The following is a 16,943-nucleotide window of genomic DNA, read 5'->3' as shown; positions in this document are numbered from 1 at the left end:
CACACTGGGACCAGGGGCTTGTGATCTGGTTTCTCCGTGGAAATGCATTTCTGTTGGTTCTGGGTGAAATGTAGGGGCTTGGGCAGGGGGCGTGCAGGGGGGGGAGGTTTGTGAACTCCAGGAATCCTAAACAGAGAGCTCAGAAAGAGTGGCTCTTGGACTGACATGCTGGCCCAGTGGAGAAAACAAGTGAGTGGTGGCAGTGTCCTAATACTTGGAGACTCTACCTGCAGCTGCCAGTAGTCAGGTCTGTGGTCAGACGGTCCACTCCACAGCCAGAATACTATTGACAAAAATAAGGTCTCAAATGTCCCAGATCCCTGCCCATCCATGGGGAGATGTGTACCGTGGAACAGGTGCCATGGCTCAGGGGCCTCAGGGGGCATCAGCAAGACATGGAAACGAGGCTGAAGCCATTCCAGGTTCCTCTGATGGACAGCAGAAGTCCCCCGGGCCAAGGCCACTGGGCCCCATCCTAGTTCTGGGCACATCACCAATGCCCTGAGATTCAGTGCCGGTGTTGGGAGGAAATGAACAGCCTTCCATCCAGCTCCCCAGCTGCACCACCGACTTCTCTTTGACCACTGGGGGCACCGCTGGAGGCTGCCATGAGCTGGCACCCCTGTGCACACCCCCCTCCCCGCAGCCCTGCTCTCCAGGCCGTTCCCAGGCATTGCTCCATGGGCAAAATGAAAAATAATCAGGAAAAGAGCAGGAGGGTGGGGTGACGAACAAAATCAGACACTGTGCCCTCAGGAAAAGGCTATAGCACAGTCACACACCCAACCCCTCTCCTGGGTCTTAAATGGGGCTGAAACCATGGCTTCATTTTTTAGATCTTAGTCTTTTCCTCCAGGAAAGCCACTTTCTCTATGCCTTCCAAATCTTCATCAATGTAGTGGCTTATTAACCCAGAGTGGCCCTGATCAGTCAGCAAGGTTTGTCCCCCAAAGCTCAGGGCTGGGATTCAGGTGAGTGAGATAGTAGTGATAGGAGCGTCTCTCTTAATTCAGAGACACCCGCTGGGTTGGCAGGAAGGGAGGGTAGTCCCAGATGTCAATTTCCTTCTCCACTCTCCACTCTGCCCAGCACCAAGACCATGACCTTGAACCACCTCCTCTCATCCATAGCCTTTCCCTGAAGTGATCCCATGAGACAGTGAAGTGGCGACAAGGTTCCACCTTTAGGGCCACCATAGCCTACCTGGGAATTGTTCCCCAACAGACCTCCTGAGGTCTGGGTGGATGGTAAGGGTGAGAGTGACACCTGCTGGACATGTGAGGAATAGCATTGAGAGAGAGCCTGTTGGGGGGCAGTTAATAGCACCTGCCCCTGGATCGGGAGGCTCACCGTAGATCTTGAGTCTCCCTCCCTTCCCTAGTGAGAAGCTCAGGTGGGTGTATAAAGAAGGAGACTGAAATTACAGCTGGGCGTCCAGGAAAAGGCAGGGTCCTCATTATATCCTTGCTGGTTTTTTTGTTTTGTTTTGTTTTGTTTTGTTTCCTTTCCATTTCATCCTGAAATATGGGGTTCAGGACCCGCTTTGCTTTTCATGTCCCTAGAAGCAGGATCAGTTGTTCTTTGTATTCTTTTTATTTTTTATTTTTTGGTTTTTCGAGACTGGTTTCTCTGTGGCTTTGGAGGCTGTCCTGGAACTCGCTCTGTAGACCAGGCTGGCCTCGAACTCACAGAGATCCGCCTGCCTCTGCCTCCCGAGTGCTGGGAGTGCGCCACCAACGCCCGGCTTTTGTATTCTTTTTAAAGTTAATTAATTAATTTGATTAATATTTTTTATTTAATTTTTTACACACGTCACTCTCAGTTCCCTCTCCCTCCCCTCCTCCCCCACCCCCCCAAGTTCTTTGTATTCTTGTGTGTGATAGGTTTTGAGGGCAAAGGACACACATCTGGCACATGCTTTGTATACCTTTGTGTTTTATTGTCCTGATAAGGGGGGGTAAAGTTCAGTACAGTCACCGCCCAGACATCAATGGTTAAACATGTCAACTGCTAAGGAACTGGGAAGAATAAGTAGGGTAATGAGATGAATGGCACTGTGCTTGACACCTGACATACTCAAAGTGCTGGTGCAATTCATACACAAGACGTTGGGAAGAGTGGCTGGCCTCCCTGGCGAGCCAGGCTGGAGTTGAGCTTGTCTAGACCACAGGGGGGCTTGTCCTGACCTCTGCCCTGACACCCAGGTGTGCTGCTTACTGACTACTGGAATCATTTAAAAGCGGGATGAGTGGATGAAGAAACCTCCACACGAGGATTTGGGTTTGTTTTGTTTTGTTTTGTTTTTTTGGTTTTTACGAGACAGGGTTTCTCTGTATTGTTTTGGAGGCTATCGGTCCCAGCACTCGGGAGGCCTGCCTCTGCCTCCCGAGTGCTGGGATTAAAGGCATGCGCCACCACCGCCCGGCTGGATTTGAGTTTGTTAAAGACTGTCTCCCGCATCTACACACACGTTTGTGCAGAAGCAAACGACAAAGCCTGTCCCCTTTCAGAAGGTCCTGGCAGAAAGGATTTGCCAGTGTGTCACGTCACGTGTTTCCCACATTCTCCCTTCTGACACAGCATCAATCCTGCTGTGACGCCTGAGTGCCAGACACACACTGTCCTGGAGCCTGATGCTGACACCCCTCAAATGGAGCTTTGAGCCACCAGAGGAGAAATATTTTATTTACTTACTTATTTATTTATTTTTATGGTGAAAACGTGTATATTTGGAATTAGCCAGCTGGACTCAGTTTAGATGACCCCAATTTTGTTGGCAACATCTGGAGCATCATAATCAGGAGCCATTCGAACATATGCCTTCTTCTCTCTGTCAGGCCACGTCAATGTCATAGAGCTTCTTCACAGCCTGTTTGATCTGGTGCTTGTTGGCCTTGACGTCCACAACGAACACAAGCGTGTTGTTGTCTTCCATCTTCTTCATGGCTGACTCAGGGGGGAGTTTGATGATGGCAGAGTGGTCAAGCTTGTTTCTCCTGGGCGTGATCTTTCGAGGGTATTTAGGCTGTCACCGGAGCCGCAGGGTCTTGGGCCGCCGGAAGGATCTTCTTCTTTTTGTGGCTGTGGATGGACGCCTTTCATCACTGCCTTCTTGGCTTTCAAGGCCTTCGCTTTGGCTTCGGCTTTGGGAGGGGCAGGAGCTTCCTTCTTCGCTTTCGGCGCCATCTTGGCGAAAAGGCTAAAATAAAAATTTTAAATCTCTTAAAAATAACTTCAAAGCAAACAAACAAAACAACAACACATAAGGGGGTGGCTGGAGAGGTGGCTCAGCGATTAAGGGCACTTGCTGTTCTTGCAGATGATCCAGCGTCCACATGGCAGCTCACAACTATGTGTAACTCCAGTTCCAGTGATCTAATGGCATGCACACGGCACACATACATACATGCAAGCAAAAACTCAAAAAATAGAAATAAACCTTAAAAACAAAATACACCAACCAAATGAAAACCCACCAAACACATTACAGACACAGGTAGGGACACAGCCACCAATTCCCTGCTCTTGCCTGTTCTCTCTCAGAGGTGATCTGGTAATGATTCAGGCTAGCCTGGTGGTGGAGAGTAAGACGAGGAAGAGGAGGAAGTGGAGAGACCACAAGGGACTATGTTAAAAAAAAATAACATTAGTAGGACTGGAGAGATGGCTCAGTGATTAAGAGCATATACCATTCTTGAGAGTTCATTCAGCTCCCAGCACATACAACCAAGGGTTTACAACTGTGACTCCGGGGGATCTGATGCCCTCTACTGGCCTCCACTTGTACATGCACTCACATGTGCATATCACACACACTCACATAATTAAAAATACATCTTTTTAAAAACAAGGAAGCAAAGATGAGCAGAAGTGGTACATATGCATATCTATAATCCTACATCTGGAAAGCTGAGGCAGGAGAATTGCCATAAGCTCAAGGTCACATGGTGAGATCCTATTTCAAACAAACCCCAGAAAACTTATCTCTGTTTCAGAGATCACTGGGGGAAGGAAAAAGCACATCTCCCAAACCATCTGTCTTGTTTGCAGTGGGAGATTGTTCCCTGGGGCTATATTGGCTGCAACCCTTAAGCAGATAGAGTCCATACAAATCTGGATTCACACCCCACCCGTAGTGTGTGTGTGTGTGTGTGTACGCGCACTTATGTGGATGTGCAAATATGTGTAAAGACTAGAGGTTAACATTGGATTTCTTCCTTGACTGTTTTCCAACTCATTTTCTGAGACAGGTTCTCCCAGAACTTGGCATCCTCTTGTCTCTGCACTCCCAGCAGATCTGGGATTGTATGGGCATGCCTCTGCACCCAACTTTTCTGTGGGTGCTGGAATCCAGTGCAGGTCCTCAGGTGTGTGTAGCAGCACTTCACTGATTGAGGCTCTCCAGTCCAGGCCTCAGACTTACTGTATAGCTGAGGTTGACCTTGAATTTAGGATCCTTCTGCCTGTATCTCCACAATAGTAGGGTCACAGGCATCTGCCACCACACCTGTTTTACAGAGCGCTAGGGACTGAGGTCAGGGCTTTGTGTGTGCTAGACAAGCACTCTACCAACTGAGCCACACCCCGAGTCCTGAGTCTGGCACAATTTGATGGGAGTGGGGGCTGGGAAAAGGGGATTATCTCTCATAGGTAGCAGCTTGCAAAGGTGATTTCCTTCCCTAAAGAATTTCAAATGCATTTTCATGGATTTCAAACATCACTCCCAACAATGAGTAATATTTATGTGAACATATTGTAACATTTATATTTATTTTGTTGGATAAATATGTCTGTGGCCATGCTTCACAGCACTGACCCTGTCCCCGCGGCCAGAATCCCCTGGGTGTAGGCGCAAACACATGGCCTTTCCAAAGGCAGTTGTCAGCTGCCCAAAGCATTTGGCAGGTCCAGACAGCATGCCTGTGAGGTTCCTTCTCTTGTTAGTCATGTATGCTGGGGTGCACTGAGCCCCAACAATGAGTGGTTATGGCGCAGAGAGGTTGCCAGGATGGCTATGATGAGCCCTGCACAGGCTGCAAGTTCAAAGAGGCAAGAAGTAGAAGCAGGGGCTGGAGACATGGCTCAGAGGTTAAGAGCACTGGCTGCTCTCCCAGAGGTCCTGAGTTCGATTCCCAGCAACTACATGGTGGCTCACAACCATCTGTAATGAGATCTGGTGCCCTCTTCTGACCTGCAGGAATACATGCAGGCAGAACATTGTATACATAATATATATATACATACATACATACATACATACATACATATATAAAGAAGTAGAAGCAAATAACAATGGAGGCAGGGAGACTGTTTAGAAAGACCACAGTTTGACGGAGCCAGCTCAAATTGGAGAGCCAGACTCTAAAACCTGGAAGCCGTGTCATTCTCATGAACATGAGCTGACAGCACAGTCCAATTACACCCTGTTGTACTCTCTGCTAATAGCGCTTTCCTTTCCTGTCCTGCTGTGACACCATGACCTCCTCCAGAATGCTGCCTGCCTTCAGCGGGGGCCAGGGGGTTAGTACGATTAAGGTAGAACAAAAAGGATGCCATGGAGGACAGGGAGCAAGTCAGACAGACCAGGCCTCGGCTTCTTGGAAACCCGGCTGACCCGATCAGGTCTTGATTGGGCACAACATCTGTGCCAGGTACATGGCGCCCCTGCACCCCTGCACCCCTGCACCCCTGCACCCCTTACAGGCAGCACAAACAGCAGCCGTTTCAAAGACAGGAAAACAGATGCACTGAGAGACTTTAATCATCCAAGGTCGCCCACCTAGGAAGGAAAGCTAGTACTGCCCAGTGCCAGAAAGGCCCTGCTGGCCACCTGCGGGGGTTACAAGGGGGGGTGTGTCACACATCAATATTCATCTCCCAAGAAAGTAAAAACACGTCGGAGTGGGGAAGAGCCTGTGTGGATGGGAGGATAATTCACAGTGAAGAGGCCCCTTCCTAGTTCCCAAGATCTCTGAGTTCGAGGCCAGCCTGGTCTACAGAACAAATTCCAAGACAGCCAGGACTACATAGAAAAAGCCTGTCTTGAAAAATCAAAACAAGAAAAACAAACAAACAGAAAATCTTTGAGAGCGCCTTCAGCTGGGGAACTGGAAAGAGCAGGATTTCCGGAAGAAGGGCTGGGGGCCTGTAGGAGGAAGGTGGTGGACTGCAGGGGCCTACCCTGGGCCTGGCCGGGTGCCAGAATTAAAAGCTGCTAGGTTCCCCAGGGACTCAGTGTCCCCGGTCTGTTCCCTTTCCTAAAGGGCATCTTCTCCGTTAGGTTAGTCTCCCTGCCTTTCCCTTTCAGCCCATGGTGGAACACAGCGTTCTAGTTGGGTCTTGGTGAAACTAAGTGGATTCTGCTAACAGAAAAGACTAAGGGGTTCCGGGGTGGGAAAGCGAGGGGAGAGGGAGGCAGTGCTCTCCGGAGGATAGGCATTCCGGAAAAATCCCAAATATACCGGCTTTCCCTTAAATGGGTCACTTCCCCTAAAGCTTTGTGTTTCCCTGCGCAGAACGAAGGCATGAAGGCCCCTCCTCCACCGTGCTGTAAGGTGGTTTCCTGAATCATCACCCTCTTCGCAATCTTCCTCCACGCAATCGCCGCGGGCCGGGCTGACCAGCAGGGGGCGCTCCTGCAGAAGGCTGACCACCCTTGCCACATTGAAGGATTGTCAGAACAGAAACGTATTTCCATACACTCCTTCCCTCCCAGCCCACTCAGGACACTTTCTTCTCGCACTTCCCCCTTTCTATTCCTTGTTCTGGAATTAATTTAGTTGGGAAATTACTGGAACTCGATCCTCGCTTCTCTGTGCCTCAGTCTCCCCATGCACCAATTAGGTATGAGTGAGAGACTTCCAGGGGAGGTAGCTACATTGCTGCTTCATAGCCATTTTCTTTAGCAGGGCAAGAGCGGCTGTTTCTGCCTCCCTCAAAGAACCTGCAGGCATGGTCAGAGTATTGACTGATTTATACGGTTATTCAAAGTCCTTTTATGCAAAGGTAGACATGGTTTCTGGGTTGTGCATGGCATCTAGGACAGTGAGTGATACTCAAAACCCTGGAAGGAATGGGGTTTTGAACACATATGGGTAGGAGCTGGAAGAAAGTTCTCGGTCACGCTGGAAAGCGATGGTATTGGTCCTCACATTTCTCACACAACCCCTTTCCCCGTTCTAAGAGGGCAGCAGACTGAGAATGTTAACCTATTTAATGAGTGAGGAAACTGAGATCCCAGAATGACCCACTGATGGAGTAGCTATGGCCCAGGTTTCTCTCCGTGTAATCCCAGGCTCCATTCTGTGGGAATTAGCGACCCCTATTGGAAGAACGTGCAATTATGACTTTGTCAGTGTAGACACTGATAGGCTGGTTACCAGGAGAAGTCCACCTTTTGTTTCAAGTATTTCTGTGGCAAAGTAGGATGTGATGTCTCAGTGGGTAAACCAAGGCAAGAAAGAACAGAAAAGTCGCCTGCAAGATCCAGGTCAAAACACAACAGCATCTCAGTATTGCCTTATACAGCCTCTCCGAGACAGTGAGCCAATGGTTCTCCTATCTGGTTCCTCGTCATAGTGCTTTCTTCTCTTTACTATAGCAGGTAATTAAATACGTGGTCTCTGACACCAGCTCCATAGGTTCTAGGTTCCCGGTTCTAGGCTGACAAACAGGCCATCCCTGTGCCTCGGTTTCTTGTGTGTAAAATGTGAGGATTAAATGAATTAATAATAGACAGGTGGTGGTGGTATATCCCTTTAATTCCAGCACTCAGAAGGCAAGGGCAGGTGGATCTCCAAGTTTGAGGCCAGTCTGTCTACAGAGCAAGTTCTAGGACAGCTAAAGAGACGTTTTTAAAATGTCTGTGCTGAATGTGTGGACTTACCTTTTTTATTTATTTCCTTCCCTCTTTTTTTTTTTTAAGAGAAGGTCTCACTATGTCTCCTTGGCTGACCTGGAACTCACTATGTAGAACAGGTTGGTCTTGAATTCAAAGAGATCCACCTACCTCTGCCTCCACAGGGATGCGATTAAAGGCGTGTACCACCACACCCAGTTTGTCATTATTTCTTAAACAATATAACAGCTGCTTACATGGTGGTCACACCATGCTAAATGTTACAAATTATACATAATCACATAAAATTACAATTTATAGATATAATATATAAACGTATACATTACATAAAATTACAAAATATTTCTTCGGACAGATTCTATGCAGCCCTGACTGGCCTCGAACTCACAGAGATCAGTCTGCCTCTGCCTCCCAAGTGTTGGATTTGCAGGTATGCATAGGCCCACCTGGCCTGTGTGTGCATGTGTACATGTGTGTTCCAACTTTACTGTTTCTCAGGTTTAGTTTCCCCGCCAGTCAAAAGAAGGAAGTCCAGCTACACCCCTGACACCTGACTCTGAGTGTGGGAATAGGTCTTGAATCACCTACCAAGCAGGATGGTTGACGAGACTTCTTGCAAATGTTCTTGTACCCGCGGTCATAATGATGCGATGCTGTGACCTAGAGGAAACGGCCTTGGTGGCAAGCAGGAAGAAAGTGCGTCGCTCCAGGGGCTCTCTGAGCATCAGGATGGGACTCCTTTCTCTCTCCTGTCCTTTGCAGAGAGGATGGGAAGCAACAGACAATGCCGAGCACGCCTGTGTGCAGAGCTGCATGTTTCGAGCACGCCTGTGTGCAGAGCTGCATGTTTCGAGCACGCCTGTGTGCGGAGCTGCATGTTTCGAGCACGCCTGTGTGCGGAGCTGCATGTTTCGAGCACGCCTGTGTGCGGAGCTGCATGTTTCGAGCACGCCTGTGTGCGGAGCTGCATGTTTCGAGCACGCCTGTGTGCGGAGCTGCATGTTTCGAGCACGCCTGTGTGCGGAGCTGCATGTTTCGAGCACGCCTGTGTGCGGAGCTGCATGTTTCGGGTGTTCCTTACGGTCCATTCTGGCCTTATTCTTCACTCCCGTTTCCCGAGGTGCCCGGTGCCCTTGCCTGTCTCCTCCTCTCCTTTCCTTCAGTTTTCTTTCCTTCCTGTGGGCAGAGTCAGTGACGGTGCCCTGCACGGACATCTCTGTTGGGTATCACAATGGCGAAGGACAGATGCCTGCTGCACCATGCTGCCTGTCCAGGCATCCTATTGTGTTCTGATGCTTCTGAAAGTGGCCACCAGGCATGGGATGGGGAAGTCACACCCCAGTGAGCCCAGCGGCCAGGCAGAGGCCAGACATATACATTACCTGCCATTTATGGGTGCCACTGGCAACCACGGAGCAGATTCTTTGACAATGGGATTTTCCCTCTGAGTCACTTCTTACCTTCATGTGTGTCCATGATTACAGAACTGGACTGCTGAGAACATCTTGTCCCTCTCACCTGTGTCAAAAGAGAGGACTCTCCCTCTGTCTCATGTCATGAAGAAAATAGCAGAAATTCTCTTCCTTCCTTTTTTTTCTTTTGAAACAGGGTCTCACTATATAGCCTTGGCTGGCCTGGAACTCCCCCATACAAGCCAGGCTGGCTTCAAACTCACCAAGATCTGCCTGCCTCTGCCTCCAGAGTTCCGGGAGTAAAGGTGAGTACCATTAGCCTGATCAGAGCAGGATTTCTTTTCTTTTTTTTTTGTTTTGTTTCTTTTTTTTTGTTTTTTATGAGACAGGGTTTCTCTGTATTGTTTTGGAGGCTGTCGGTCTAGCCCAGCTTCGAACTCACAGAGATCCACCTGCCTCTGCCTCCCGAGTGCTGGGATTAAAGGCGTGCGCCACCAACGCCTGGCCAGAGCAGGATTTCTAAACACCAGTAAGTCAAGTTTGACTGTTCAGAGTCAATCATTCATTAATTCAGTCTAATCTAGTGCTTCTCAACCTTCCTAATGCTGTGACCCTTTAATACAGTTCCTCGTGTTGTGGTGACCCCTCAATAATAAAATTATTTTGTTGCTACTTTATAACTGTAATTTTGCTACTGTCATGAATCATAATGTAAATATCTGATATGCAGGATATCTGGTATGTGACCACCAAATGGGTCACTACCCACAGGGTGAGAACTGATGTTCTAATACTTAATGATCTCTTTACTTGGAGCTGAAGATCAAGTCTTCCTCTACAGGAACTGTGGGCATGAAAGAAATAGGAGGAACCCGAGTGTGCAGCTCAGTGGTAGGATGCTTGCTTAGTATTCGAGGCCCTGGGTTTGCTCCGTATCCTTACAAAAGAAAGGGGTGGGGTGGGGGGATGGAGAGGAGGAAGAAGGAAGGAAAAGAAACATAGGGCATAGGATCTCAGCTTAGTGAGGATCCCAAACATCTCCTAAACTCAAGGACACTGTGCATGAGTGGTGACTGGTATAATGTGCCAATAAAGTTTCTTGAGTCAAAGTGACAAATGAGCAAAGGCTTCCAGGAAGAAACCTGTTGCCTTGGCAATGGAAGTAACCAGTGTTGGGGGTGTTAAAGGACCCCTGTCTGCACTCAGCCTTTCCTGGTTGAGGGTGAAGATATACCTATGTTCAAGGGCTGGGGAAGGGCCCCAGGAGGATGAGAGAGGACGCAGCATGCTTTTTGTTCTCCCCACACACACCAGCATGATGATCCGGATGGAACAAGTCGGAAGAGAATGAAGAACGTAAGGCCTTAAATTGGAGTTACTAGGGCCAGGACTCTGGGTTGAGCACCTCGAGGAAGGACTAGACTCTTCAAAGGGCTGATTTGTTTGTTTGTTTTGTTTTGTTTTGTTTTTTCGCGACAGGGTTTCTCTGTATTGTTTTGGAGGCTGTCCTAGAACTCGATCTGTAGACCAGGCTGGCCTCGAACTCACAGAGATCCGCCTGCCTCTGCCTCCCGAGTGCTGGGATTAAAGGCGTGTGCCACCACCACTTGGCCATTCTTTTTTTAACCACCTTTGGTGAGACAGGGTGTCACTATGTAGTCTTAGCTGATCTAAGACTCACAGTGTAGACCAGGCTGGCCTTGAACTGATTAATGAGCACCGAGGCACTGCCCCTTCCCAAACACTTCCTCACCAGTGCTTAAAATCCTGCTGTCAGAGATTCATTTTGATCCTCTCCCCACTCTTTCCTCCTCTCTCCTCTCCATCTTGTGTCTTGTTTATCCCAGACTGGCTTTGAGATTTTATGTAACTGAAGATGATCTTGAACTTCTGATTCTCTTGTCTCTGCCTTCTAAGTGCTGGGATTCCAGATGTGTGCCACCATCATGCCTGGTTTATGCAGTGCTGGGGATCAAATCCAGCACTTTCCTGCATGCTGGGCAAAGCACTCCACCAACTGAGCCCTCCTCCGAACCAACATCCCCTTTTAAAATGACTCCAGTTTTAATGTAAATGTCAGCCGTACTTGCACTAAAATACTTGGAGAACACAAAGAAAATAAAAACACCTTTACTCATACCCCAACCTCCAGTCCACCCATTATTACATTTTGGTTTCTTTTTCTGTCCTTTCGCTTTCGGGGGGTGTCCTTTTCAGGCTCAAATGTGGGTGTCCTATGTGGGGACTCCGTTATCCACGTTCCCACTTAGCTTCAGTCCTGTTTCAGGCAGGTGCTCTGGAAGCCTGAGTCCTGTGACCTTCAGGAAGTTGCCTCTCTGGGCTTCAGTGTCCGCATCCGTGTAATGGAGTCAGTGATGACAGATGAGCTCCCTCGTGGTGCTGCAGAGTCACGTACAAGGGAGGGGGCACAGGGATGCTGCCAATGCAGTTCAGATTGGTGGGGTCAGGAATGGTGGGAGTGGTCAGAACACAGCAGGTCACAGTGAGACCCTAGCAGAGCCACCAGGGAGGGTGGGGAATGACAAGGAGAGAGACAGACTACCCTGGGCCTGTCTGGACCCCCCGTGACCCTGTGATCAGGCTCCTCAGCACCCAGTCAGGCTCTGGCACTTTCCCTCAGGCCTCTGGCACGACTGCCCACTTTCTATTGGTCCAGAGTCCAATAGAGGGGGAGGCTGCAGGGAGCAGGCCACCTAGGATGTCAAATCTCTGCTGACTTAGGACCTGGTGGGTGAGCTCCTGCTTAGGATTTAGAGGTGTGGAGAACTGGAGCCAGCCAAGGGTGGTTCCCAAAGCTCTGAATCAAGCAGGTGGTCTGCTTGGGAGGAGGCGGGACTAAGAGGAAGACAAATTGGAGAGCCCCCCCCAACTGGATTTGATGCATAGCAGTAAAGTTTTTACTGTGTGCTCGTCACCTCCAGGGTGTGTGTGTATGTGTGTGTGTGTGTGTGTGTTTTCATTGGGAGGGGTATACTCCAATAATAAGTAGTGGCTGGCTTGGGCTGGTTTATGGAGACAGGTAGCTGCTTGTGGAAGGCTAAGAATGCCTCTCTTGAATACTTGTGTGAACCTGTGGATCCCAGAGCAGCCTAGGAATTTAGACATCCATGGGGTGAATGCAGGAGAAGGGGGTCTGTATGACTGAATGCCTCAACTGGACTTGTGCTCTGTGTGTGTGTGTGTGTGTGTGTGTGTACATGTGTGCAAAAGCTTATCTCATGCTCATTGGAATATGTGTCAGCATAGGAAAGAGTGTGTCTGTGAGCATGTATCATGTTAGCATGACACTACATCTCTGTGGCTTCCTAAAAAGGCTGCAGAACAATGGGCCAATGAGCTGACAACAACATCCTAAGCACCTACATTGAGCTAGATCCTATGCTCAGTTCTGAAGATATTGGAGAGAGGAGTAAAGTCCAGCCTTGCCCTTCAGGGCAGCCTAGTGGGAGCAGAGCAATACTACAGTTAGGAGGTGATCTGCTTCATCACTCCTCTCTGCCTCTAGACCATGTATATGTACATCCCGTGAGGGCAAGCTCCTAGGAGCTACACCGTACTCTGAAAGCATGACACATGCACAGGCTGCCAGGAATCAGGCCACACCTATATCCCATCCACAACCATCCTGACCCACAGCAAGTGCTCACATGAGCCCAACAGAGGCATCACTGAGAGGTCTCTGTGAGATGCCGGAAGACACCCAGGAGGCAAAGCCCTGCCATGGTTCTAACTTGAGGAGGATGGGGACCACTGTCCTGGCTGTTGAAGGCTCAAGAGCATACTGTGAGCATGCTCCGTGCCTCATTCTCTAACCACTGAGGTCTGCACTGCCTCTTGTGAGCATGCTCCGTGCCTCATTCTCTAACCACTGAGGTCTGCACTGCCTCTTGTGAGCATGCTCTGTGCCTCATTCTCTAACCACTGAGGTCTGCACTGCCTCTTGTGAGCATGCTCTGTGCCTCATTCTCTAACCACTGAGGTCTGCACTGACTCTTGTGAGCATGCTCTGTGCCTCATTCTCTAACCACTGAGGTCTGCACTGACTCTTGTGAGCATGCTCTGTGCCTCATTCTCTAACCACTGAGGTCTGCACTGACTCTTAGGCTTCCTCCCACCTCCTCCCAGTGCAGCCTCCCATCAGACAACAACAGGTAGTTGCATCACTTGGGAAATTCCCTCTCCCCACCATCGTGTGTTGTCTATTCGTATGTGTACCTGTGAGATTTAGGGCAGTCGGAGCAGCCAGGCTGAACTCCCTCCTGCATCCTTTGCACACACCAGGGCGTCCGTGGATGCGGCGGCTGAGACTTGCTGACTTGCTGGCATCTTTCTATGACTCCAGTTCCACAGCACTCTCTTCTTGGACTCACATGGCTCCCATTGAGCTCCCTCTTCCTCTGAGCCTCCTTATGCCAGTTCCCAGGGTTTGGGGTGTGTGTGTGTGTGTGTGTGTGTGTGTGTGTGTCTTTGGGTTTGTTTGTTTGTTTGTTTTTTAGACAAGCCTTGGCTGTCCTAGAACTCTCTCTGTAGACCAGGCTGTCCTTGAACTCAGAGTCCTGCCTCTGACTCCGGAGTGCTTGGACCGTGTTACAAGTGATGAACCAGAGCTAGGCTCCACCAGCTTGCTGAGCTGATCATGTACTTGTCTTCACTATGCTGTCATAACTGGTGACCATAGTGATGGTGTAAAATCAGCCTGGGTGGGGACATTTACACCCACAGCCCAGAAATCAAGTCACAGAAACCACACACCCTTCGCTCATCCCCCAGGAGAGTTAACAGCAGCACCTGACTGGGCTCCTGCCTGCAGGCATTAACAACCCTGGTGTCCTCTCCACCTGACATCTCATCTGCATAGAAACCTTGTCAGTTATTTGTCATCTTTCCCATTTCACATCTGGAATTTGTAGTTCACATGATGGAATTCCAGATCCCTGAAGCCCTCACTGGACCTTGTAGCCTGGACAAATAGGACCACCAGGCTTGCTAGGACCACGGAGCTGTTGTCACGAAGGGTCATGTGGCTGCTGGGCTCTCCACAGTGAGCCAGCCCAGAGAGGCTCACTACAGCCGAGCTTCCTCTGGTGCCACTACTTGATGTCAGAACTGACTGACATAAATCTTCCTAATTCCAATCCCATCATGCTGATATCCACCCAAAAGCCATGGTCACTGTCACCCAGTGTTCTAACTCAACGTCTGGTCTCTTTCCTTGCCTTCCTTCCTTCCTTCCTTCCTTTCTTTGAAAATTGACACAAAGATTTGACATTCATTATAAGCTAGATTTTTTTTTTTTGCTTGATGTGGCAATGTTCAAGATTCCCAAAAATGTTTGAAAGCTCATTTGGTTGTATGTCTCCTTCCTAGACTGATGTCACCCCCTGCTTCACTCCAAGAATTGGAGCCAAACTTTTAAAACGAAGCAACAGGGAGCTTTGCTTTGCGGCCCAGCACTGGGGAGACTCATGTTTTAGCTATGGAGATCTGGCATCTACATGACTAAGGAGGACAGTACCTCCTTCCTCTGAGGCTCTACCCCACTCTCTAGACAATCTGAATTTCTGGCCACCGTTGTCAACACAGTCCTTAGCACCTCGAAGATGACCACCAGCCTCGTGTTTAAGACCAGGTGCCCTCTGTATGCTGTCTTATGACCAATATTTCTCCTAGCCATTGGACGTGAGTTTCTCTCATTGTTGGAGAAGGGCTCACAGTCTTCTGAATCCCTGAGCAGAGAAAGCTGAACCTGCCTGGCAGGACCGCCATGACCACGAGATTTTGCGGTAGAGCCCAGGTAAGTCGCCCCATTTCCCACTGTCCAGCTCGGAGCACAGCTCATGTGCCCTTGCATCCCTTCGGGAGACGTGACATCTCCTTGGTCCCCAGAACCCCCATCCCTGCCTCTCCAGGCCCTGAGTCCTGAACGTCACGACCTCTGTCCTGGAGTGGGTGCAACTCCAGGTGAGCGCTCACCTGGGGTGGGGCGGGGTCTGCCACTGGCCTCTCCTACAACGAGGCGGGCCGAGCGCCGTGGGGCCAATGGGGCGCGCGCGCGGGGGAAGGGGGTTTGCTAGTCTGCCCCGCTGCTCCCTCCCACGGCGGCTTGCGCTCCGCCCCACCCGGGTTTAAAGCCCTACGGGCAGCTGGTGGCGGCGCTGCGAGCGCCCAGTGGCGCGAGGAGATGCAAGAGTGCGCCCGCAGTCGGCATCATGCGCCCCGCGCCCGCGCTGGCCCTGGCCGCTCTCTGCCTGCTGGCGCTGCCCGCCGCTGCCGCCGCCGCCGCCTACTTCGGGTCAGTGCCCGTCGCATCCCCGCTCTCCGCGTGCTCGGTCCCTGGCTCCAGTCCCTGCGAGGCCCTGAACTCAGCCCTTTGCCCAGACAGGACCCAGATTGGCTTGCGGACGCACTTCGCGTCTCGATCTCCGTCCCTGGCTCTCTGAGCTCAGACTTTACCTCCCTTTCCCGAATCCAAGTCTCGGTCCCCAGCCCTGCTCGGTTCCTCAGCCCCGCGGCTGTCAGACTCTAGCTTAAGCCAGGAGCTCTGCTCGCTCCTGGGATCCCAACCTGACACCCCGGTACGCGCTGTCCTTGCCGGTCTAAGTGTGGGCCCGGGTTCCCGTGTCCTCTTCAGATCCTTTCTCTGTGTCCCGTCTATCCCCATCCTGGGTTCGGTCTAGCCACACTTCTTGTCTGCGATTTCTGTATCCTTCGCTTTCTCCTGGCAGATCTGGAACCTGTACACCTGACTGGGTGGAGGGATTGGTGGTTAGGGGTGGGGGTGTATGTGCTGAGACTTTTGCTGATCCAAGGGCATGGCGGATTCCGGGACCGGAGGGGCATGTCAGTTGGAGGTATAGAGAACCGTTCTCTGAGGAAGTGCGATCAAATTAAACCCCAAGCTGGAGTGGGGATGTGAATTCTAGGGTTCATGGCAAAGAGAGGAAGAGAGGCGAAAATGATTATAGTTTGTGGGTGACACCTGGGGAGTGGGATAGGATCCTGAGGGAGATGGTTGGAAGGCAAGGATAATGACATTTGTCTGCAAATGTCTTTCCTGACCCTGAATTGCAGATATTTTGTGAGAGCTGGGGTGGCGGTGATGGCAGGGATCATGGGTTTTAAAGTCACCTTTCTGACCTCCACCCAAAGCAGGTTCCAAATACTTAACTTTAAACTTTGCCTTTTTCTGACAGCTTCACCCCTAGTCAGTCTCACACCTGAGCACAGCAAGCAACAGGCTGCTCTCAGGAAGCCGCCGTGCAGGGCAGGGCATGCAGGAGTCCAGGGGCAACCTCACAGACTGGAATGAGGGCTGTAGGTTAATTGCCAGGTCATGACCCCTAGCTAAAATGTGCCTGGGTTATAAGCAGGAACCTCCCCTGAAATATATGAGGAGGGATGGTCAGTCCCAATCCTAGTGCAGATCCTTAGTTAATGGTGACCTAGAAGACCACTCAGTTGCTGGGGACTCGGTATCTCCTTTTGACCCAGCCCCAGATCCCAGAGCAGCGGGACATAAGTTCAGCTGGAAAGACCTTCCCTCCGTGGGCATGAGGGGAGGGAGAGGACACAGCTCTGAGTTCAATCCTGCTACTTCAATGCACCACGCCATTGGCTGCCTCACTCCCCGCCACTGCTCCTTAGTGTCCGGT

The 16,943-nt window shown here is 50.4% G+C and overlaps 1 pseudogene; it reads right to left on the bottom strand.

Moving 5' to 3' along the window:
* Positions 1-2,655: 2,655 nt before the first annotated feature.
* LOC101831480 lies at positions 2,656-13,908 on the bottom strand (annotated as a pseudogene).
* Between the last annotated feature and the right edge of the window lie 3,035 nt (positions 13,909-16,943).

Source organism: Mesocricetus auratus, unplaced genomic scaffold (genome assembly GCF_017639785.1).
Source record: "Mesocricetus auratus isolate SY011 unplaced genomic scaffold, BCM_Maur_2.0 Super-Scaffold_100007, whole genome shotgun sequence".
Lineage (NCBI taxonomy): Eukaryota > Metazoa > Chordata > Mammalia > Rodentia > Cricetidae > Mesocricetus > Mesocricetus auratus.
This window is presented reverse-complemented; position numbering and strand designations above follow the sequence as displayed.